Genomic DNA, 13,638 nt, shown 5'->3' on the forward strand with positions numbered 1-13,638 from the left:
CCCCGCACGGCCATGTGGCCGCTCCCCACGTGGGCTGTGGCTGTTCTCTGCCCTGCACAGCCACGTGGCCACTCCCCACGTGGGCTGTGGCTGCTCTCTGCCCTGCACAGCCACGTGGCCGCTCCCCACGTGGGCTGTGGCTGCTCTCTGCCCTGCACAGCCATGTGACCGCTCCCCACGTGGGCTGTGGCTGCTCTCTGCCCCCGCATGGCCACATGGCCGCTCCCCACGTGGGCTGTGGCTGCTCTCTGCCCCCGCACGGCCACGTGGCCGCTCCCCACGTGGGCTGTGGCTGTTCTCTGCCCTGCACAGCCACGTGGCCGCTCCCCACGTGGGCTGTGGCTGCTCTCTGCCCTGCACAGCCATGTGGCCGCTCCCCACGTGGGCTGTGGCTGCTCTCTGCCCCCGCACGGCCACGTGGCCGCTCCCCACGTGGGCTGTGGCTGCTCTCTGCCTTGCACGGCCATGTGGCCGCTCCCCACGTGGGCTGTGGCTGCTCTCTGCCCCCGCACGGCCACATGGCCGCTCCCCACGTGGGCTGTGGCTGCTCTCTGCCCCTGCACGGCCATGTGGCCGCTCCCCACGTGGGCTGTGGCTGCTCTCTGCCCCTGCACGGCCACGTGGCCGCTCCCCACGTGGGCTGTGGCTGCTCTCTGCCCCCGCACGGCCACATGGCCGCTCCCCACATGGGCTGTGGCTGCTCTCTGCCCCCGCATGGCCACATGGCCGCTCCCCACATGGGCTGTGGCTGCTCTCTGCCCCCGCGTGGCCACATGGCCGCTCCCCACGTGGGCTGGGGCTGCTCTCCCCGCGTGGCCTGTAGTGGGATTCACTTCCCCCGGGGACTGTACTGGAAAGAGCGAACCCGTTCAAACAGATTCCTGGGAGGCGGCCGCCAGGTGCGTTTCCTGGTCGCAGGATGGAGGTGCCACGTGAGCCGTGGGGGAGGGGAGAGGAGGGCGAACCCGTGGTGCCCTGCACCTGGCTGCCTCTTGGCAAGGAGCCACTCAGCCACCGCGCAGGCTGCGCTGTCGCTGGGGGGGGCGATTTCACCGTGGGCTGCAGCCGGCACTAAGCAAGTGGCCGTCGGGCAGGCACGAGCCGCTCCCCCCGGGCCTTTGCGTGGCAACGCCTGAGCGCCAGGAGGCCGGGGCGGCTGCGTGCCCTGAGCCTCGCTCACCCTGGCTGCTCCTCTGCCTGCGTTTCCCCTGCACCTCTCCGGTCAGCCCGGCTGGGCTCTGGGGGGGTCCAGTCCCTGCCCCCCCGGCCCCGTCGGCCCCTTCCCTGCGAGGCAGAGCACGAGCTGGCCCCTCCGCACCTCTCTCTTGCCAGGGATGCCCCCGGCCTGCCACCTCCAGCGCAGGTTACAGGCTGCTGCTAATCGTGCCCGTCTCCTCCGCCGTGTTCACCCGGCTCTGCTGACACTGGCCGTCCATCACCCAGACACAAGCCTGGAAATCTCCAGGTGCCGTGGCCCAGGGCCTGCAAGACACACGGTGTGTGTCAGCCACAGTCACACACGCCCCCCCCCGTCCCAGGCCCCCTCCCAACCTCCCCAGAGACCTGCCCCCCCTCATCCCAGGCCCCCTCCCAATCTCCCCGGGGACCTGCCCCCCCATCCCAGGCCCCCTCCCAGCCTCCCCAGAGACCTGCCCCCCCTCGTCCCAGGCCCCCTCCCAACCTCCCCGGGGACCTGCCCCCTCCTCGTCCCAGGCCCCCTCCCCAGGGACCTGCCCCCCCTCGTCCCAGGCCCCCTCCCAACCTCCCCAGGGACCTGCCCCCCCTCGTCCCAGGCCCCCTCCCAGCCTCCCCAGGGACCTGCCCCCTCCTCGTCCCAGGCCCCCTCCCCAGGGACCTGCCCCCCCCCCCATCCCAGGCCCCCTCCCAGCCTCCCCGGGGACCTGCCCCCACCTCGTCCCAGGCCCCCTCCCAACCTCCCCGGGGACCTGCTCCCCCCGTCCCAGGCCCCCTCCCAACCTCCCCGGGGACCTGCCCCCCCGTCCCAGGCCCCCTCCCAGCCTCCCCAGGGACCTGCCCCCCCCTCGTCCCAGGCCCCCTCCCCAGGGACCTGCCCCCTCCTCGTCCCAGGCCCCCTCGCACTGTGTGCCTGGCCTGGGCGGAGACGGGGTCACAGCACCCATCCTGCGCCTGGCGGGGGGCTCACTGGGCCAGCGAGGGGACTGGGTTCAGCGCCCCTTGCCAATGCCCCAACCCTGCACAGCACCGCCCGTTCCCCGGGCCCCGAGCCCAGCCCGGCAGACCCAGGTCTCACACCGGCCTGGGCCGTACGGCTGGGAATCCAGCTGGCGCCTGCGCCGGGGGTCAGGCAGGACTGTGGGGGGCGGGGGGCAGGCTCCGCCCCGGCCGATGCTGCCCAGGTGCTGTACAGAGCGGGCCCCGGGAGTCGTCCCCTCACACTGATCCCCTGGAGGCAGCAGGGTGCCCTGCGGGGGGTCCCCAAGCCTCAGGGCCTGCAGATCCAGGCTGCACAGCTCAAAATGGCACACGGGCACGGTGCTGGGGGGCCAGGAAGGGGCCGGCAGGTGGGGGAGGGGCAGCTGGCAGGCAGGTGTAGGGCAGGCGGGGGAGGAGGGGTTGGCCAGCAGGTGTACAGCAGGTGGGGGAGGGGTGGCTGGCCGGCAGGTGGGGGAGCAGGAAGGTGCTGGCAGGCAGGTACGCAGCAGGCGGGGGAGGGATGACTCGCAGGCAGGTGTAGGGCAGGCGGGGGAGGGGGTGTCTGGCAGGTAGGCATAGGGCAGGCGAGGGGCAGGAAGGGGCTGGCAAGCAGGTGGGGGCAGGCGAGGGGCAGGAAGGGGCTGGCAGACAGGTGGGGGCAGGTGGGGGCTGGCAGACAGGTGGGGGCTGGCAGGCAGGTGGGGGCAGGAAGGGGCTAGCAGACAGGTGGGGGCAGGTGGGGGCTGGCAGACAGGTGGGGGCTGGCAGGCAGGTGGGGGCAGGAAGGGGCTAGCAGACAGGTGGGGGCAGGTGGGGGCTGGCAGACAGGTGGGGGCTGGCAGGCAGGTGGGGGCAGGAAGGGGCTAGCAGACAGGTGGGGGCAGGTGGGGGCTGGCAGGCAGGTGGGGGCAGGAAGGGGCTAGCAGACAGGTGGGGGCAGGTGGGGGCTGGCAGGCAGGTGGGGGCAGGAAGGTGGGGGCAGGTGGGGGCTGGCAGACAGGTGGGGGCTGGCAGGCAGGTGTACAGCAGGAGCCCTGCCTGCCAGGCCTTCCCCCTCACCCTCTGCGCTCCCCCCTGGTTCCCGCCTCTGCCTTCTGAGTCCGTACGTGCAGCACCAGGAGAGGGACGTGCAGGTCCCAGCCCAGACAGGCAGGGTGCGCAGCGGGGCGCCAGGCGTGCCCGGGCGGGGTGTCCGGGGCAGGAGGCTCTGCGAGCAAGGGGGTGGGAGTGCATGGGGCATGGGGGGCTGCAGTGGGGTGAGTGGCTCAGGGGGGCAGCTGAAGGCCGGGCCGTGACTTCCCTGGCCTGGCTGGCCCCTGAGGGGCTCCGGAGCACGGCCTGTCCCTCCTCAGGGTCATTGGCCCTGCGGCCTGGGCCCGCCGTGCCCCTGGGCTCCGTGCGGATGAAGCCCTCGGGGGAGGCTCCAGCAGGGGCCACGCGGGACAGGCCTGTGCCTCCGTCCCACTGCTAATGGTCCGTGCAGGGAACGGGGAGCAGCACGCGGGGCCCCCAGGGCCTGGACATGGCGCCGTCTCTGGCGAGGTAGCTGGCGCTGGGCCGTGAGGAAGGCGGAGGACGGGACACACCTCGACTGTACCAAGGCTTTTGCTACGGCCTCCCCCAGGGTTCGTGCCAGCGAGGTAAGGGCGCTGTGCCGTGGCGGGGGCCGTCTGCCTTGTAATGCGGGTCCCTGGCTGCGCTGGGCTGTGCGATGCCCAGTCACTCACCCCATGTGAGTGGCCCAGACACCTCCTCCCAGCCTGAGCAGATAAGGCTGTTCCCAGAGGGAGAGCCGGGGGGGGGGGGACGGCCACAGGCTGGAGGGGAGGGCCTGGGAGCTGGGACAGGCTCGGCTAGGCTGGGAGTGAGAAGGTTTTAGCCAAGGAAGGGGGTGAAGCCCCTCCCCCCAGGAGGACTCAGGCTCTGCCCTGGCCCCTGCGCTGCCGTGTCCCCGAGAAGCAGTAAACCTGTCCTCTCCTGGCCGGCGGGGAGCCGCGTCCGGCTGTGGCCGGGGTGCAGGGCCGGGGTCCCCGACGCGCCGGCGCAGGTGTCTCTGGCGGCCAAAGGGACAGTCGGGACAGAAAGCTGCCGGGCCCAGCGGCTCCATGTCTGGCTGCCGGTCGATGGCGAGTGGGGTCGGTTCTAGGGCCGGTTTTATCCAACATCGGCACTAATGCCCTGGAGGAGGCACCGCCAACCGGGCCCAGCAGCGGCCTGGCTCCACCGAGCGAGCTCGCAGCAGGTCCCGGGCGTCTGCGCCGCGGACTCGCTTCCCCGCTCCCTGCCTGGTTGTTCCCAGCCTCCGCTCTCGGCCTGGCCTGGACAGAGGGCCCCCGCTGGCCAGGGCAGGGGACTGGGATCAGACTCACTGTACAGCTGAGAAAAATTCCCTTCTTCGTGCCTCAGTTTCCTCCCTTGTCCAATCGGGGCAGTGACATCTACTGGCCCAGGGGGGTGCCTGGCCTCTCTGCCCATCACTGGGGCTCTGGGGGCAGCAAAGCAGAGGCAGCCCTGGCAGGCTGGAGGGCCTGTGCCATATGGGCCCTGTCCTGCACCCTGGGGTGTCCCTGCCCTCCCCCGGCTGTGCGGGTGGGAGCTGAGCCAGACAAGGAGAGGCCGCGTGGGGAGAACAGGAATGATCAGAGTCAGCGCGCCTGGCCGGGGGCACCCTTGCTGGGGAGAGGGGCTGCCTGCCCCTTGCCCTGGGACAAGGCGGGCGGGGGGCAGCCCGAGGCCCCTCCGCGCAGAGGAAGGTGCCGGCATCCCCGAGGGGGGGTGGGAATAACGGGGCGGGGAGGGGGTCACGCCCTGAGCCAGAGTCCAGGGTCCGCAGGGGGATGGTGGCTGGGCCTGGTGTCCCCAGACAGGAGAGCCCCCCCCCCCCGCCCCGCACTTGGGGCCGGGCCTCAGCCTGGTGCGGGGAAGGAGGCGCAGCCCAGGTGTTGGACTCTGGCTGAAGACGGAAGGTGCGCTAGGGCCGGGGGGGCACCGCCAGCAGGCCACAGGGCACAGGGCACAGCCCCTCTCGTGGGCTCTGACCCAGCTACTCCATGCAGCCGGGCCTGGGCCGCACGGGCGAGCGCCGGACCGGGTCCTCGGGCTGCGCTGGGCCGTAGCAGCCGCACCCACCCCTCACGCCTTGTCCCTGTCAGGCAGGAGCAAATTCCTGCTCACATGCAGTTGGGACGTGACAATAGCCAGGGAATGTGGCTGCCTGATTGGCACAGCCGCTGGCCTGTGTTCCCCCCTGGGCCGGGCTGGCACAGCCGCTGGCCTGTGTTCCCCCCTGGGCCAGGCTGGCACAGCCACTGGCCTGTGCTCCCCCCTGGGCCGGGCTGGCACAGCCGCTGGCCTGTGCTCCCCCCTGGGCCGGGCTGGCACAGCCGCTGGCCTGTGCTCCCCCCTGGGCCGGGCTGGCACAGCCGCTGGCCTGTGCTCCCCCCTGGGCCGGGCTGGCACAGCCGCTGGCCTGTGTTCCCCCCTGGGCCGGGCTGGCACAGCCACTGGCCTGTGCTCCCCCCTGGGCCGGGCTGGCACAGCCGCTGGCCTGTCACCCCTCCCCCCCGCCCCGCTCATCCCCTGGGCACACCCAGCCCGTGCGGGATGCAAAGCGCATCCACAGACTCTCCTGGCTCCTGCCCTGCCCACCCAGTGCCGGTGTCCTGGCCAGCAGCCGTCCGCTTCTCACCCCCGGGCCAGCGACACAGGGCAGGGGCTGGGGCGGGGGGGACAGTTTTCACCGGTTCTGGGCCTGAGCCAGCCCACAGACTGGTCGTGCCAAGCCCCTGGCCCTGCCCCCAGCTTCTCTGCGGACACAGGCCCAGGCCCTCGGCCAGTCAGAGGCTACAGCTGCCAGCGCCTTGTTCTAAGCCTGCCTCCCGGAGTCTCCTCCAGGCTCCTGCGCAGCGGGACCCGGAGCGACTGAGCCTAGTCCAGCCTGTTGTTCCCGGGGTGCTCGGGCAGCCGCGCGCCCCCAGGGAGACATCCCCCCCCGGCGGTGACCACAAGCAGCCTAGTCCCCCTGGCAGGGGGTTGCAGCTCTCCCCTCCCCAGCCCCACCCCTCCTGCCTGCACGATGCCAGCGCCCTGCCCCTCGGCTGGGGATGCGAGAGTGGAGGCGACTGATGGAGAAGCAAACGCCCATCGGTTAATGCGATAGACGACACGCATCCCCCCTCCCCCGCCAGTGCCGGTTTTAGCCGGCTGGCCAGCAATGGGCCCGGGCCCCACCCCGCTGCGGCTCTGCATTCAAAGCGCATTAGGAGCCGGGTGGGCAGGCAGCTTGTGCCGGGTCTGGGAGCTCAGAACCTCCCCGGACAGGGGCTGCTGCCGCCCTTCGCTGCTGCCTCTGGATCAGGGCGACGGGCAGCCGGAGGGCGAGGGGGCTGGTTATAAACCGGCTCCCCTCGCGGACCAGCCCCCGCCTGGCGCCCCACGCAGGGGGGCATGGGACTCCCCGGGGGTGGGGCCAGAGCGCATCCCACCAGCCCCAGCGCGCATCCCGCCAGCCCCAGAGCGCATCCCGCCAGCCCCAGAGCGCATCCCGCCAGCCCCAGCGCGCATCCCGCCAGCCCCAGCGCGCATCCCGCCAGCCCCAGAGCGCATCCCGCCAGCCCCAGCGCGCATCCCGCCAGCCCCAGCGCGCATCCCGCCAGCCCCAGAGCGCATCCCGCCAGCCCCAGAGCGCATCCCGCCAGCCCCAGCGCGCATCCCGCCAGCCCCAGAGCGCATCCCGCCAGCCCCAGCGCGCATCCCGCCAGCCCCAGAGCACATCCCGCCAGCCCCAGCGCGCATCCCGCCAGCCCCAGCGCGCATCCCGCCAGCTCCCGGGGCCCGGCCTGTGGCGCAGCGAGTGGGCAAAGCGGCAGCCCAGGCACTGCAGCGAGGCCGGGCCGCTCCCCGGGGGGCAGCAACCTGGCGATTGGGCCCCCCCCGTCGCCCGCGTGGCACAGGGCCGGGGGCAGGTGCTGCTTGGGCTGCTCCACTCCCCTGCCAGGGCTGCCAGGCTGGCCTTGAGAAACGCTTGTGAGTTCTTACAGTCTGGGGAATGCACAGGCACACACACTCACGCCTACACACACACACACACTCACACCTACACACACACACACTCACACCTACACACACACTCACACCTACACACACACACTCACGCCTACACACACACTCACACCTACACACACACACACATACTCACGCCTACACACACACACACACCTACACACACACACACACACTCACGCCTACACACACACTCACGCCTACACACACACTCACACACTCACGCCTACACACACACTCACACCTACACACACACACACACACTCACGCCTACACACACACTCACACCTACACACACACACACACACTCACGCCTACACACACACTCACGCCTACACACACACACTCACGCACACCTACACACACACACACACACTCACGCCTACACACACACACTCACGCCTACACACACACTCACACCTACACACACACACACACACACCTACACACACACTCACGCCTACACACACACTCACACCTACACACACACACACACTCACGCCTACACACACACACACTCACGCCTACACACACACACACACATTCACGCCTACACACACACTCACGCCTACACACACACACACGCCTACACACACTCACGCCTACACACACACACGCACGCCTACACACACACTCACGCCTACACACACACGCACGCCTACACACACACACACACACACACTCACGCCTACACACACACTCACACACACACACTCACGCCTACACACACACACTCTCACTCACACTCCCGTACGCACACACTCACACACACACACACTCACTCACACCCCCTGCACACACACACGCACACACACGCACGCACACACACACTCACTCACACCCCTGCACACACACACACCCTGAGCGCGCACACACACACACTCTCACACCCCCCGTACGCACACATACATACGCACACGCGCACACTCACTCACACACCCTGCACACACACACACGCACACACACACACCCTGAGCGCGCACACACACACTCACACACCCTACACACACACACACTCACACCCCTGCACACATGCACACACCCTGCCCGCACCCACACACACTCACCCACACCCCCTGCACACACACACACACCCTGCACGCACGCACCCACACACACTCACCCACACCCCTTGCACGCACACACACACACACCCTGTGCGCACGCGCACACACACTCACTCACACCCCCTGCACACACACACACACCCTGCACACTCACTCACACCCCCTGCACACACACACACACACACACCCTGCACATACACACACACTCACACCCCTGCACACACACACACTCACCCACACCCCCTGCACACACACACACTATGTGCACACACACACACACTCACTCACACCCCCTGCACACACACACACACACTCTGCACATACACACACACCCTGCTCGCACCCACACACACTCACCCACACCCCCTGCACACACACACACTATGTGCACACACACACACTCACTCACACCCCCTGCACACACACACACACCCTGCACATACACACACACCCTGCTCGCACCCACACACACTCACTCACACCCCCTGCACACACACACACTCTGTGCGCGCACACACACACACTCACTCACACCCCCTGCGCACGCACACACACACACACACACACACACACACACACACTCACACTCCGCACACAGGCACATCCAGGAATCCGCTCAGGTGCGCACATACTCAGGAAGACGAGCATTGTAGCCATGTGCACAGGTGCTCACAAATAGCAAACAGAGAGAGAGACACGTGCCTCGTTACTCTGCGCACCCCCCTTCCTGCCCCCGCTGGCAGAGCCCCCCCCCCCACAGGCACCACCCGCAGACCCAGGCACACACTCCCCCCCCCCACACACACACACACGCCAGACCTGCCCCGGGAGCCCGGCTGCTCCCCTCTGGCCTCCTTTGGAAGCCCCGCCCGGCTGCAGGCCGGACGCCTTTGCGCCGCGGGGGGGGGGGGCGGGTGCAGAGGAACCGGCCGGAGGAAGCGGCAGCGAGCGGCTGGGCCTTGCCCCGGCCCGCGGGCCGGTCACTAGTCACCGCACGTGGCAGGCGGGGGCTCTGCGGGGCCGGCTCCGGGCGGGTCCCGAGTAAAATGCCCGGCTCCCCGCAGGGGGAGTCCCAGGGCGGGGCGGTCGCTGGCTCCGGTCCATTCGTGGCGGGGGCACTTTGCGCGCGGGGCGATCCGGAGCAGGACGCGCCCGGCCCGGGGGCAGGAGAAACAGACTCGCTCCCCTCCCCGGCCTGTTTCCAGGGCAGCCGGGCCCCTCCTGCCCTGGCCGGTCAGTGCGGTGCCGCCCACCCCCGGGGCGCGGGGGCCGGGGAGGGGGCGCTGGCCAGGGTGCTGAGCTGCGGGCGGGCGCGGAGGAGGGCGCGGGCCCGGGGCCTGCCCACTCGCTTGGGGAGGGGCGGGGAGCGTCAGGCTGGGGGAGGCACCGGCAGGCTGCGGAGCGGAGGGGCGGGCTCTGCGCTCAGGCTGGGGCGCGCTCACTCCCCGCCGGCCACGGGCTGCTGGAGCGTCCCGGGTGAGTGGGGCCCGCGGGGAGCGGGGGGGCGGCCTGCTGGGAGACCGGGCTGCAGGGGGGCCGGCGCGTCCCGCAGCTCCCCGCCCCTGGGCGCTGCTGGCCGGAGACGGAACTTTTGCGCAGAGACCTCGCGGGTTCGCGTCCCGGCGCGGGGGCAAATCCAGGCGCGCAAAGCGCAAGGCTGCCCCGGCAGCCCGGTCTCGGGCTGGTCCGAGCGGCCGGGGCGGGTGGCGCGGCGGGGGCGGGGTGCCGGGGTCCTTGCCTGTCCTCGGGGTGTGCACGGCGCTGGGCGCTGCCTTCCAGCGCAGGGACCCGGCGGCAGCCGCGGCAGCGAAGCGACCCGGGATCCCACGGACCTCCCCGCCGCACCCGGGGCCACGCTGCGCTGGTGCAGTCCCCGCCTGCCTCCCAGCGGCTCAGCTCCGGCGCCGGCCCCTCACCGTCTCCTCGCGTCTGCGGCCGGCGGCCCCTCGGCAGCCGGGACGCATGCGAGGCGCGGGTCGAGCCGGGCCGCAGAGCTGGGGGGAGCCCTGGGCTGGCGGGGCCCCCCTCCCGCCCCCGCTGCAGCGGTCAGCGCGCCGGCCGCAATGCCAGGTAGACCGGGGGGATTGTCCCGCTAGCTCCGTCCGTGCCTCCCCCCCTTCTCCCCCCCCCCCCCGGCGGCGGGAGCTGCAGAGCCGCTGGCCCCGGACCGCAGCCCGTCTCCTCCCTGCACAAGGCTGAATCAACGCGGCGGGGGGGGGGGGCTGCGCTGCGGGACTCGCCCACCCCCTTGCCCGGCTCCGTCTGGGGCACCCCCTCCGCTCTGCTCCCAGGCCAAAGTAGAGCCCCTGCGCCCCACATCTCACCGGCAACCCATCCTCAGGGGCAGCAGCCCCCAATCGCACCTCCCATCCCATGGGGGGGGACACCCTGACCCAGCAAACACCCACCCACCCCCTCACCCATCCCGGGACCAGCTTGTACACCCCAGGCACGTTGTACATACCACCTCACACTGTACACCCCACTGCACATTGTACACCCCTGGTACATTGTGCATCCCAGGCACGCTGTACACCCCTGGTACATTGTGCATCCCAGGCACGCTGTACACCCCACATCTTGTATACCCCATGGCACCTTGTACTCTCATGTTTCTACACCCCTCTGCACATTGTACACCCCATGGTTTGTACACCCCATGCACACTGTACACCTCGTGGCACAGCACCTGCACACTGCCACCCATTGCACACCCTGGGCATCCCGAGGTTGTGGCATGTACACCCATGGCACATCGTGCACACCCTTGTGCAGCCATGGCACACGCCCCGTGGCAGACTGGACTCACCCCGCACCTCGTGCGCCACAGACCCCATGCCGTGACAGCCACATCCCCGCACTCTCGGTCCCCACATCCCACGCCCTGGGGACAGAGCTGCGCACTCACACACCAGTGTGTACATGCTGACCCACCAGCTGGACACCGGGAGCCTGTTCTCAGGGCAGCCCTCAGGGGCCGAGCCGTGTGTCCATCCTGGTGGGGTCCCAGCTCCTCACCCCCAGCATCTGACAGTGACGGGCTCCTCTGGGCTAGGGGGAGGGGGGCTATGAGCCCAGCATGACCCTGTAACACTGGGGGGAGGGCTGTCTCTCATGGCTCAGCCCCCACCCCTGCACCTGGACCCGGCTCCCCATCCCTGCAGCCCCTCCTGCCAGGCACTGGCCGCAGGGAGAGCATGGCCATGCCGAACCCCTCGGGCCGGCGCAATGAGGCCGTGGCTGGCCACACTGGGCAGGGTCCCTGGTGACTTTTTGCTGGGGGTTGCATGGGGGCGGGGCTGGAGGGGGCAGCCCCATGGCTCTGGGCCCCCCTGCAATCCAGGGTCTGCCCCCATCCCAGGCCCCTTGGGATCCACTGAGGCCCCAGGCCCAGCCAGGGGGTGCGCATGGCAGCCCTGATCACACCCAGGGTGCCTGCAGCAGACGGGGAAGGGGTGTAACTTTCCTAGCCACAGGAACCACTCCCCAAGCGTCCTGGCCCCTCCCTGCCCAGCCGGGATGTTTCTAACAGCTCTGCGCTGGGCGTGGCGTGGGGCTGCCCCATACAGGTCGGACGGGCCAGGGCATGGGTGAGGCTGGCAGCCTGTTACCCGGCCTGCAGCGCTGCGGCGTGGCCGGGCGGCTTAGGGTGCAAGAGTTCCTGCTGGGAGCGTGTCTCAGACCTTTCCCCCGGGCCGGCCCCAAGGGGCGCGGTGAGGCAGGGCGCCAGGTGAGATCTCCCGGCCCTGGGGAATCCCGTTCCTGTCCCCTCCCCAGCGCGGGGAGGCCTGGAGCCTGGGCCTTGGGCGCCTTGGGCCCCCTGCTCCAGCCTGCACTGGCAGAGAGGCTGGCTGGCGATGTCACGGCTCTCCCCATCCCCAGCAGCTGGGGCTCTGGGCTTCTCTGCCTCACGTGTCCAGCCCTCCGAACCGCCGGCTCCGAGAACGGCCCTCCCCAGCACCAGGCCCCCAATCACGCCACTTGGGGGTCTGCTCCCTGGTCCCAGCTCCAAGGCCGGTTCACCGTGGGCGGGGGCGCCTGGCCCAGTGGTGGCTCCGTATCAACCACAGCTCCATCTTCCCGGAGCCTTCCGGAGCAGAGCATGAAATCAAAGATGAGGGGAGGATGCAACCTGACTGCAAATGCGGGGCCTGCGGGGGGTGGGAGGGGCTGAGAGCGAGCCGAGCGCCTGCTTGCATCCGGCTAGCAAGCCCTTATCGGCCCGGCCTCGGCCTGGAACTTCCTTATCAGGAAGGGACAGAGGCTCGTTCACAGGAGGCAGGGCCGGTCAGGCCGGGGGAGGCTGCCTGCTTCCCGGGAGCACGGCCCAGGGCCGGCAGGGCTTTGGGTCGCTGTGCTGGCTTTGAAGCAATGTGGGGCACGAGCCGCCCCTTGCGCCCAGCAGCCACAGGCCAGGGACCTGGGACGTGTGTGTCTCACTCGTGGCTGAGGATCCGGGGATGCAATGCGGCTGCAGGGAGCCAGCTCCCACCTCCACCCAGGCTGCGTCCCCTCTCGAGATGGGAGCTGGCTGCAACTGAATGGGTTTAAGCCATCCCGAGGCAGTGCATCCATTTCCTTACCATCCCACCGGCTCCACGTGGCTCCCGGGAGCAGGGCCCGCTGGGTACCATCCCACTGGCTCTGCGTGGCTCCCGGGAGCAGGGCCCGCTGGGTACCAGCCCCACCGGCTCCGCGTGGCTCCCGGGAGCAGGGCCCGCTGGGTACCAGCCCCACCGGCTCCGCGTGGCTCCCGGGAGCAGGGCCCGCTGGGTACCAGCCCCACCGGCTCCGCGTGGCTCCCGGGAGCAGGGCCCGCTGGGTACCATCCCACCGGCTCCGCGTGGCTCCCGGGAGCAGGGCCCGCTGGGTACCATCCCACCGGCTCCGAGGGGCTCCCGGGAGCAGGGCCCGCTGGGTACCATCCCACCGGCTCCGCGTGGCTCCCGGGAGCAGGGCCCGCTGGGTACCATCCCACCGGCTCCGCGTGGCTCCCGGGAGCAGGGCCCGCTGGGTACCATCCCACCGGCTCCGCGTGGCTCCCGGGAGCAGGGCCCGCTGGGTACCATCCCACCGGCTCCGCGTGGCTCCCGGGAGCAGGGCCCGCTGGGTACCATCCCACCGGCTCCGCGTGGCTCCCGGGAGCAGGGCCCGCTGGGTACCATCCCACCGGCTCCGCGTGGCTCCCGGGAGCAGGGCCCGCTGGCAGACCGTGTGGTAGCAGAGGGAGGGCGCAAGGAATGGTTTCCACTCTCAATTGCCAAGCGCGCTGCGAGGCCGGCAGGTGCCGTCCCGGGGCCAGGCCCCAGGCGCCAGGCCCCAGGCTAACATGCGA

At 70.3% G+C, this 13,638-nt stretch overlaps 1 protein-coding gene across 4 annotated transcripts in view; it reads left to right on the plus strand.

Moving 5' to 3' along the window:
• The window catches only part of CPLX2 (complexin 2), a 39,345-nt gene that overhangs the window by 16,289 nt on the left and 9,418 nt on the right, over positions 1-13,638 (plus strand). The window contains exon 3 of one of the 4 annotated variants that reach the window (XM_075900677.1): positions 3,659-3,815. The exons of 2 other annotated variants lie outside the window; for them this stretch is intronic. The gene's annotated coding sequence lies outside the window, so the exon portion shown is untranslated. Of the gene's footprint in view, positions 1-3,658; positions 3,816-9,610; positions 9,780-13,638 lie in introns of those variants that run through there. One more of the 4 variants, XM_075900675.1, reaches the window with a different exon arrangement.

The sequence above is a fragment of the Pelodiscus sinensis genome, chromosome 17 (assembly GCF_049634645.1).
Source record: "Pelodiscus sinensis isolate JC-2024 chromosome 17, ASM4963464v1, whole genome shotgun sequence".
Classification (NCBI taxonomy): domain Eukaryota; kingdom Metazoa; phylum Chordata; order Testudines; family Trionychidae; genus Pelodiscus; species Pelodiscus sinensis.